Here is a 9,153-nt window from a genome sequence, read left to right as displayed (position 1 = left end):
AAATACTGAGATTTGCATATTCGCTCTTAAAAAGAATGGTTCTTTATTGGTATCGATGGTTCCATGAAAACCTTTAACATCCACTCTTCTTTAGAGTGGAAACGATTTTTTTTTTTTTTTTTTATCACTAAGAATATAAGAATTATTAACAGTTTTTTTTTCTGGGGAACTCAAAAATGGTTCTTCTATTGCATCATTGCAAAAACACCCTTTTGGAACCATTACTTTCGGGAATCATTTCTACTCCATACTAATCTAGTCTGTTTAATCATCCATCCATTAGTCTAGAAAAAGGATTACTGTAGCTACAGTGAGGAGGCTGAGGAGCCAGAGGGCAAGAGAGATTCAAGCAAAGCGGGTGAAGGAGATAAAAGACAGGAGGGGGTGGAGAGCAATAGCGTATGCGGGGCGGAGGAAGGGGTCGGCTTTAGTTTGATGTGAATGGGTATTAAAGGCAGCATGCTAGAGAGGGGCAGAAAAAGACGGAGAGCAATCCAACCTGCCCCTGTAAGAACAGAACGATGGGGGCATAGTGAGCTTCTCAGGGCAAGCTGTCAAAGGTGGATTTTGCATTTCTGCATTGATATATTTGGCTGAAGGAAAAACAGCCTTCACTGGAGGAGAGAGAACACAAAAATGCTAGCATGAATTGAAGTGTTTATGTGGAACTGAAATGAAAACTGGGAGGTAAGAACCATTTTTGTCTGTACATTTAAAACTGCACATCATGCTACACCCTTAAAAATAAACGTTCCAAATGGGGTTTTCACAGCGGTGTCATAGAAGAACCATTATGGAACCTTTTAGTGAACAGTTCCCAAAATATAGTTTTAATTATCTAAAGAACCTTTTTCCACTATAAAGAACCGTTTGTTTAATTGAAAGTTCCATGAATGTAAAGGTTCTTTATGGAACCACAGATTTCCAGGAAAGAACCTTTATTTTTAAGCGTGTACATCCCGTTCTGCGTTTGCATGTGTGGTTTTTCTGAAAGATACAAGTAACAGTGAGACAGAGAAGAGGATGTGTCAACACAGTAAAGGGAAACACATTGTGAAGCAGAGGAAGTGATGTCTGAGGTTGAAACTGTGCTCTGCTAGCTTCACACCACTACACGTCATTGCTGGCTTGCATTCGCATACATGCACACTCACACACATGCGCGCAGACCGCTGTTCTGACACAGACACCGAGCCACTGCAGATCTTTGCTGAGGATGTGCACTAGATGATTGACAGAGATTATGGAGACAAAGAATATGAGAGAATGAGACCAATAGATTAAAAAAGGTAAGGATTTTTTTTTCACATTTTGTTTTGATTCATAAAAGGTCTGGGACGTTTGATTTGCACTGAAGTTATTTCCGCAAGCGCTGCTGCTGATGGTGTTCAAGGTGGCAAGGAAAATGCAAGATGCACTAGCGTCTCTATCAATCTCTTTCTCATTTGTTTGGTAGGATGGGGGGAAGGGTTGATCTCTGGGCTCTAGGGATACGTTGATAATAGATGAGAATGGAGGGAGTGGAATACAGAGCGATAAAAGAATAGGAAGAACAGAAATCTTAAGCATGCACAACAAAGGGTACGGCTGCATGGCTTTTCATGGCAGCACTTGACCCTGTGCAGTTGACGTAAAATGTGGATAACTGCACAATGGCATCTTGCACCTTGTCACATTTATTAGGCTGTAATGTGGTGGTGCACTGAGTCCTTTCTCTTCCTCTGTCTTCTCAGGTGCTACAATAACACATGTGCTTGTTGGGTTCATTTGATTGTTTTTGCCCAGAGGTCAATCATTACTTATAAATAATCTACAGTATGTGAAGTTGAACCTGCTTCCAATGCATCAGATTAAATAAGGACCCTACACTTAAAAAAAATAACTATTTGTAAAATTGCACGTTATTACAATTAAATTAAAAATGTATTATATTTTGAATTTATATTAAATGCAATTAGTTGAATTGGGTGGTACAATGCCCCTTTTTACAATATGTAAAATAAGTCTCTGGTGTCCCCAGAATGTGTATGTGAAGTTTTAGCTCAAAATACCCCACAGATAATTTTTTACAGCATGTTAAAATTGTCCCTTTTGAGGGTCAGTAAAAATGTGTTGTTTCGTGTGTGTCCCTTTAAATGCAAATGAGCTGCTGAGCTTCAAGGGCGGAGCTTCAAGAGCGTGTGTGTGTGTGTGTGTGTGTGTGTGTGTGTGTGTGTGTGTGTGTGTGTGTGTGTGTGTGTGTGTGTGTGTGTGTGTGTGTGTGTGCATATTAGCATATTCTGTCATAATAATCTATACAATCGCTTGTGTGGGAACTGTTGTAAGATGCTTACAGAGTGACATGCTATTGCATTTGTCTTACGTATGTATTGCATGGGAATAGACGGATGCAACAGCTTGAGCAGACTCACAAATGTGCTCTACTACAACAACTCTTCCTCTTCTCAACATGGACTGTGTGTTCCCGGGGCCGGGGTTTATGTACATTTTAGGGTTAGTGATGTCACTAACCCGGGAGGAATGTTGTGTAGTCCCTACAAGCCGTTTGTTGTAGTCCTTAAAAAACGATTTCTTTAAAGGCAAATATCTTCCTTTGCTTTGAACTTTGAGCGTTGTAACTTTGCAGATGTTGTTTATGCTCAAACAGCAACACACACTAACTAAAGTCAGAAAGGTGAAATCATAATCAACCACCCCTTTAAGTTGTGCTTTTTTGACCCACTTAAGTACGACTTAATTACATCTTTATATGCAATTTCATAATTACCTCTTGCCTTTGAAATATGGTTAAAGTGAACTGCTGAATGTACTGGTAAACTAATGTCATTTCTATTGAAACTTGCATGATATGTATTTAAATATACACTCACCTAAAGGATTATTAGGAACACCATACTAATACTGTGTTTGACCCCCTTTCGCATTCAGAACTGCCTTAATTCTACGTGGCATTGATTCAACAAGGTGCTGAAAGCATTCTTTAGAAATGTTGGCCCATATTGATAAGATAGCATCTTGCAGTTGATGGAGATTTGTGGGATGCAAATCCAGGGCACGAAGCTCCCGTTCCACCACATCCCAATGATGCTCTATTGGGTTGAGATCTGGTGACTGTGGGGGCCATTTTAGTACAGTGAACTCATTGTCATGTTTAAGAAACCAATTTGAAATGATTTGTGCTTTGTGACATGGTGCATTATCCTGCTGGAAGTAGCCATCAGAGGATGGGTACATGGTGGCCATAAAGGGATGGACATGGTCAGAAACAATGCTCAGGTAGGCCGGGGCATTTAAACGATGCACAATTGGCACTAAGGGGCCTAAAGTGTGACAAGAAAACATCCCCCACACCATTACACCACCACCACCACCAGCCTGCACAGTGGTAACAAGGCATGATGGATCCATGTTCTCATTCCGTTTACGCCAAATTCTGACTCTACCATCTGAATGTCTCAACAAAAATCGAGACTCATCAGACCAGGCAACATTTTTCCAGTCTTCAACTGTCCAATTTTGGTGAGCTCTTGCAAATTGTAGCCTCTTTTCCCTATTTGTAGTGGAGATGAGTGGTACCCGGTGGGGTCTTCTGCTGTTGTAGCCCATCCGCCTCAAGGGTGTGCGTGTTTTGGCTTCACAAATGCTTTGCTGCATACCTCGGTTGTAACGAGTGGTTATTTCAGTCAAAGTTGCTCTTCTATCAGCTTGAATCAGTCGGCCCATTCTCCTCTGACCTCTAGCATCAACAAGGCATTTTCGCCCACAGGACTGCCGCATACTGGATGTTTTTCCCTTTTCACACCATTCTTTGTAAACCCTAGAAATGGTTGTGCGTGAAAATCCCAGTAACTGAGCAGAATGTGAAATACTCAGACCGGCCCGTCTGGCACCAACAACCATCCCACGCTCAAAATTGCTTAAATCACCTTTCTTTCCCATTCTGACATTCAGTTTAGAGTTCAGGAGATTGTCTTGACCAGGACCACACCCCTAAATGCATTGAAGCAACTGCCATGTGATTGGTTGATTAAATAATTGCATTAATGAGAAATTGAACAGGTGTTCCTAATAATCCTTTAGGTGAGTGTATGTTTAATTGCACATTTGTAATGATGAAGTTACAATTTATAACAATTAGAAAATATGAACTTTAGGTGTAATATCAAATAACACACTGCAGTTGAAATTATTATCAAACGTGATTTAGTATGTTAGTCAACACATCAAAATAAGTGTACTTTAGAGCACAAATAAGACAAAATATTATTAAAAAAACTATTTAAAATGTATTTTTAAAGTAAAACTGAATTAATTTGACATTTACAGAGTGCATTTTTAAAAGTGTACTTGAGTGTGTTTAGAAACATTCATTAAAGTGTACACTTAAGTGGCCTATTATTTAATTAATATAATATTATCAGCAAGTATACAGTATTTTAAATATATATTTTTATGATTTGAAGTACACAAGTGCATAGGCTATTCAATACAATTAAGCATACTTCTACAATAGCATCATTTTGGTAATGAAAACCAATGGTTTTATCCTTTATCTGGGCTGCAGGATAAATGTCAGAATGTATCACTTTATTTGAAACTGTTGGCTTAAGTTTTCTTATAATATTACTCTACTGCCATTTTCACTGTAAGTGCTTACAGTTGCACTAGGGAAGCTGGTCATGTATGGCTATTCAGCTATGTGATGTTGAGATACAGAGGCCTTAGTTTGTGAAAAATGGAAGTGGAAGTGTACAACACAGATGTGTATCCATTTTCAGACTGGTCTCATTGTTTATAAGTATAGGTATTCGTACGTACTTAACGTATAATACATATTTAATATACCTTTTTGTACATTTGGGTAGATGCTGAAACAAGGAAATTGGGTGTACTGACAGCATCTAAAATGTAAACAGTATTACTGATATATACAAAATATTTATGAATTGTTTATATCATATATATTTATATAGTTACATTTTTGCAGTTTTAAAGATATGTTAGATCCCTTAACCTTATCCCCAAACCTAAACAAAACCACATACAGTGAGTTTTTTGTTTGTTGTTGTTGTTGTTTCAATACACCATTATGAAGATGTATCTATCTCTAAACCTAACCAATTTTCTAAAAAATATAGTATAAAGATAAATGTAACAGACGGACAGGTGTAATCACAATAATTTATGGAATTATCCAAAAATGGCAAAAAAGTTGTACCAAAGTATACATGTGTGGCATTTAAAAAATATATAATGTTTAAACAATTACAGAAATTGTGTTCATTTCAAGATTTGATAGTGTGGTTTTGTTTAAAATTATGCAATCTTTGAAACCTAGCACCAGAAGTCACACAGAACAGAATGAAGTTACAAAATAAATGAGTCAACTGTGATAAATAAATGAGTCAACTGTGATAGATAAATAAATGTGATTGAAAACATAATCTCATTGATCATAAATACAGTAGAATCAACTGATTAATTCCATAAATTAAATATTCTTAGATTAAACATAAGGTTAAAAAGTTTAGATGTTGTCAATGTCAATATTTTACATTTTGGTGTCTATGCAAACATAGATAAATGTATATGCGGTAAAATATATGCAAATATACAATGAGATCATGTTGCCATTGTATATGTACTTAGATACAAACTTAAGGTCTGCATGTATATTTAAAAACATGAGACATACACTATCATGACTGATGAAATATTTCTCAGGCAAATAATAATGCAAGAAAAACAAAACATCATTCAACATTAGTATGTGTATGTCTTAGCATTTCCTTGGTGCAAAGAGCCGGAAATCAATACAAGTGCTGTGAGTGTCTGTGGGAAACTCGGAGCTTAATGCCACGCACACCAACTTCTGTGTGAAATAAGACCATCAAAGAAGAGAAAAGAAATGCAAGAAAATGTTGAAATTCTGAAAACAAAAATGTAATGATCAATTTTGGCAAAGAGAAGCAAACTTCTTTTCTCAGACATATGAAAGTGTGGGGTAATGAGAATGTATTCTTAAAGATTATTCACAACTAGAAAAAACCCCAAAAAGTGTATGAATACATTCTGTAATTTCTATTTTATTCCATTACACTTCCGCTGCCCTGCTCTAACTTGCAAGTGAAGCTAAATATAGTGTAATGTTAAAATGGAACACTTAAATATTAAATGCTTTGACCTAAATGATGGGAAGCTATGTTGATGTAGATGCAGGTCCTAATGCATACCCTAAGAGCTATGGTAAGGAAGACAGATCGCATTATCATTAGAGCCGCACAAGTCTGATAATGCCCACAAAATCTGTTTATTTCTGTCATCCTTTGGCTGCGCTACAGTATATGACCACGCAATCATTCATTCAAGTGTTATTAAACCCTTCAAGCATAAGATGCACAAAAAAAAAACTCAAATCTGAACTGGTGCAGCTTTCTGTGAACAAACACCCGAAACGCACACACAGTGCTGCAGAGTTCTCTTTCGCACATGGACGGACAACACTCACGGTCTTAAATTAGTTGAAAAGTGTTACATTGACGTAAAGAATTGTGAGAAAATAGGATGTGTCAGATCCGAGTCATGTAAGTCAGGTCTTAGTGAAACCAGCCTTATAAACATTAATGTTAATCTAAGAACAAAAGACAAAAGTAAATCACTCACTGCTCTTGACTGAATAACTTTTGTAGCTTTAATAAGGATTCATCTATATTCAGTTTATCATTTATGCAGTGTTTGATTAGCCTATTCAATTTCTGCATATTTACCTGAAAATCTTAAAGCACTGTTTTCAAGGTTACATGGGCCAAAAACAACAGTTTTTTGTGCATTTTAGCAGGGCAAGTAACAATTTCTGAACCAGCCCACATTTTTTAAAGGGGTCGTATAATGATACATGCACTTTTACAAGTTGATTGAACTGAAATGTGTGTTGGCAGTGCCTGTACACAACCATCATAAAATGATAAAAATCCATCCAGTGTTTTTTTTTTTAATCTCCTTGTATGTTTTCCCCTGTCTCAAATCAAGCCGTTCGACCGTGTGACGCCCCTCCCACGATTGTTGATTGACAGCAGCGTTTCAACACAGACCCGACCTCGCTCGTCAGCGAGCTGTCAATCAAAGTCCGCATGGACCGGCGCGGTCATTGTTGATATGCTGGAGCACTGTCTATGAGCAGAATGGCGATTGTGGTGTTCTGTTCTTGGGTGTAATAACGAACACAGCAGTCATTTTAATGTTCCTAAATCCGAACCGCTGAAGACGCAGTGGCTAAGCTTTGTTTTCGAAGGGAATATTCCCCGTGAGCAACGTCAATGCTTTCATGTTTGCGCGAATAATTTCTCACCAGACTGCTTTATAAACGAGGATCAGTATAAAGCTGGTTTTGCTAAGAAGCTGCTCATGAATAAAGGATCGGTACCAGCTATTCGTGTTCCTGCTGAACCTCCAGAAGAACTGAAGTGAGTGTAACGTTTTATTAATCTTTATATTAATATTTATATTAATCTTTGCAAATCGCTTGCACGCTTCACGATGAATGCGTCTAAGGTTTACACTCAGGGTACATTACGGCATGTTTTCTATGTACAATGTTTTCTTAATGAGAATTTTTAATTAAATTATATTACAAACTTTTATTTTATATATACGCTAAAGAATCATTTTAGCTTGTACAAAAATGCCATTATATGACCCCCTTAAAGCCTATTAAATGTTAAAATTGATAGCTTTCCATTTAATAGAGACATCAGTATCAGTATTAGTGATACTGGCCTTCATTCATATACTTTGTAAAAGGTTGCCATTAAACAAAATTTGTTTTATGTTTCTATATGTTTCTAAATTATTTTGGATATTCAATGTGAAATTATTACAATATAAAATATATTAAAAATGTAAATGTTTATTTAATATATTTAATATTAGGTGCAATTAATCACAATTAGCTAATTACTGTAATAAGCTTCTTTTTTTTGCAAGAATAAATCATTTAAGATAAATACGGAAATATTCCATAAAAAAAATCCATTTTGATTTCATGGTGACTTTAATTATAGAGAGTCTGACCATGCAGATAGGCAACAGACTAACACGCACACAGTAATCCAGTTGACTAGTGCTCATCTTTCACGCATTTTGTTTTCAATAAATCACTCCGGTTGATGCAATGTGATTTAATATTCATGATTGAGAATATTCATTATATAAAACATTTTACATTTTGTCGGAGTCATAGCCTTATGGACAATGCTCCGTCAAATATCGCAAGTCCGGACTCATGGTCTCTTCTCGATCCCACTTCCTACTGCTTCCTGTCTCTTCAACTGTTTTCTCAAAACCAAAAATTATCAAAAATGCAACTTAATAAAAAAAAAAGAATATATATAAATATAAGTAACTTTTAGCATCTTACTGTAATCTCGGGCCTTGTTATTATTGGTCCTTTTCATTCAAGCATTGAATGACCAATAATGTATTAAGCCCCAAGCACCACCATTATGTTCTGTTTAATATGAAAAATATCCATTCTCATTAATACATGAATGCCTGATTGACTTATGTTTTTAAAACATCAAATTAGATCCTATATGCAGGGGTGCACATAACTGGTACGCAGGTACGCATGCGCGACATAAATCAGAAATGCGTAATGCCACTTGTGTTATTACGCGCCTTTGAGTACTTAAAGGGTAACTGTCGCCAAAATGCAACCTAGGGTCTTTTTGTTAATATACCCGAGGCAAACTTTCATTTAAAAACATAATTAGAATGGAAACGCCACTTTTAGGGTAGAGTGGGGGAAAATGCCCCCCTGGGGTAAAATGCCCCCCACCCGTTTTCCCCAAAATAACCACTAGAATGAATCAAGATACATTTTTACTATTGCTATGCACTACGTTGACAACGGGGATATACAAATCTCCATGGAGAAGCAGACACCAGCGACGTATTTGAAGAGAAGGGGATTACATGGAAAATGCTATAATGTTCAGATATTAGTAAACAAGTGTTTAATAGAATATTGTTCACAGTGATATCACAGTAATGTATGATAGATGAATAGTGAAGTCTGTAGTTTGAGAGCATATGTTATTTATATGGAATATAATTATATATATTTTTTAAAACAATTTAAAAAAAAAACATAGC

At 36.4% G+C, this 9,153-nt stretch overlaps 1 protein-coding gene across 2 annotated transcripts in view; it reads left to right on the top strand.

Annotated features, from left to right (window-relative positions):
• Positions 1-464: 464 nt before the first annotated feature.
• Positions 465-9,153, top strand: part of zmp:0000001168 (signal-induced proliferation-associated 1-like protein 2) — a 57,199-nt gene continuing 48,510 nt past the window's right edge. The window contains exon 1 of one of the 2 annotated variants that reach the window (XM_056238093.1): positions 465-687. The gene's annotated coding sequence lies outside the window, so the exon portion shown is untranslated. Of the gene's footprint in view, positions 688-1,124; positions 1,290-9,153 lie in introns of those variants that run through there. The other variant, XM_056238092.1, reaches the window with a different exon arrangement.

This window comes from Rhinichthys klamathensis, unplaced genomic scaffold (genome assembly GCF_029890125.1).
Source record: "Rhinichthys klamathensis goyatoka isolate OS25496 unplaced genomic scaffold, OSU_Roscu_1.1 h1tg000508l_1, whole genome shotgun sequence".
NCBI classification, from domain to species: Eukaryota; Metazoa; Chordata; class Actinopteri; order Cypriniformes; family Leuciscidae; genus Rhinichthys; species Rhinichthys klamathensis.
The sequence above is the reverse complement of the archived record's forward strand: the minus strand, read 5'-3'. Positions and strand labels throughout refer to the sequence as shown.